Below are 2,209 nucleotides of genomic sequence, written 5' to 3'. Positions count from 1 at the left end.
ATTCCCCTCTCCAGCCTTCCCCTGCTGCGAGTTGGCTGAAGGGAGGAAGAAAGGCAGCAGAGAAAAGCTTGGAAGTGGTGTGTGACTGGGTGGGAGGAATGGGTGAAGGTGGAACCCTGGCAGAGGTAGCAGCTTGGGACAGTGAGTCTGGGATGATCACTGTGGAGAGTGGCAAGTGGCAGGTGGGGGCATGGATTAGGTAGAGATAAGGACCCTCAGGTAAGCTGGCAGGGAAACAGCAGAGTGGAGGGGTCCTGGCAACTTGGCACATACATAGCTACAGCTAGATCAGGGATGCTGCAATCTTCCTCTCCCTTCCAGGAAGACTTACTGGATGGAAGAGAGCAAGTTAAGCCTCGTTCCTTTCTCTGTTGGGGTAATGTGGTCAAAGATACTGTTAGGATATCTTCATCTGGAGTTATATTAGCCCATAAGTTCTCGTGTGCGTGCGTGCATGTGTGTGTGTGTGTGTGTGTGTGTGTGTATATGTGTGTGTGTGTGTGTGCGCGCGCGCGCGCTCGCGTGTGTTTTCAGGAAATTCTTTTCTAAACAGCCACTCCCCCAACTCCCACCCACACAAGCTGTTTCCTCTTGCCACTCTGTAAGCTCTCTGAGAGTTAGGGTACTTTTAATTATCTGTGCAGCCAAAGTCTACACTGGCGCCCAGCATAGAGTTGGTGCTCAGTACTCTCGTTGAGCGAATGAATGCCTACAGACCCTTGGTTCATGTTGCAGCCGCTACAGTAGTCATCAACCGCAGGGAGAAATACCCACATCTTCTCAGGCTCCCTATTGAGTTCTTTTGGATAGCTCAGCAGCCTTGCCCGCTATGGAGGGCTTGCTGCCCGCTTTTGTTTAGAACCAAGCTCCTTTTCTTTCCATCCACTGGCTTCCCCACCCCCCCAAACCCACCAAAGCTTCTTTACATCATGATTTAATCTTTGACGGAATCGCTTTGTCTGTGTCTCCCTGGAGAGGTATCCACCGTCCGCCCGAACCCCTACAAACACATACTGACCATTCTGTTCTTAAAATAAGGTGTCCAAGTTTACAGTGTACCACATTTCCTAGTCTTTCGATCTCTGGAGCTTAGTTTTAAAATCGCATTACACTGTATTTACTTTTATGTGTGTGGCACTTGTGCCAAGGCGGGAGATCAGGGGACAGAGGACAACCTTTTGGACTTGGTCTACCTCCACCAGGTATCAAACTCAGGTCATCACACTTGCCCAACTGAGACATCACACAAGCCCATTAAAGATTCTCTTAATGCGGATCATTTTGAACCCTCTTTGTAGACCAGGGTGGCCTCTAACTCAGAGAGCTGCCTGCCTCTGCCTCCTTGAGTGCCGAGGTTAAGGTTAAAGGCCCGTGTCACCACTGCCTGGCTGCCTGCTCCAGCACTTTTTAAGAACTGTCTCGAACGGACCATCTCACTGGCTTAAATACTGACATTCCTCAGCTGTTTAAGCTACAAAGTTTATTTAATCTCTCCAACCCAAGATAGATAAAGCTAATGAACCCACTTAGATACAGGGTGAAAAGTATACTAGCTGGCCTAAGGTCATACAAAGATTAAGGGGAGAACCCAAACCAGGCCTTCTAATTCTAAACAGAAGAGAACCGGGAACACTCCATCTTTTGTAGGGGGAGAAATCCCAACCTAGCACAAAGCCTATGAAATGCTTTACAAACATCTTATTACTATGTTGAGGCAAGAATGAATAATCCTGACGCTGAGTTGGCTGGCTAGTGAAGGCGTCAGTCCTTTCCCATGCTTCCCCCTGACTCACCTGTTGGACAGGTAGGGGGAAGGGGAGAATAATGAGTCTTACCTGCTCAGGGCTAGGGTGGGGCAAGTAACGCCCCACCTGTTCCATTGGCTTTTGCCTTAGTCTTACTGACAGCCCTCTGTCCAATCATAAGGAAGAAACTTTCTATTTGCCAATAGATGCAGAGTGAGGATGAGACCTCAAGTTGGCGTCCACCCCAGAGTCGACTGGCAGTCCCTGGGGCCAATGGTGAGCGCATAAACAGAGGCGGCCGTGGTAGAGGTCCCGGCGTGAGGCTCCGCCCCTCAATAGGATAGTCAGGCTGGGCAGCCAGTGAGATAACCTCAGAGGGTGGGAGTCTCCCTAGGGGGCGGAGCTTCAAGGGGGCGAGAGGTGTGGCTTGGCTGTCAGGTCCCTTTGCCTTTTGTTCGGTTACT

Source organism: Rattus norvegicus, chromosome 10 (assembly GCF_021556685.1).
Source record: "Rattus norvegicus strain SHRSP/BbbUtx chromosome 10, alternate assembly SHRSP_T2T, whole genome shotgun sequence".
In the NCBI taxonomy this organism is placed as follows: Eukaryota; Metazoa; Chordata; class Mammalia; order Rodentia; family Muridae; genus Rattus; species Rattus norvegicus.
Note: the sequence above shows the minus strand (reverse complement) of the source record.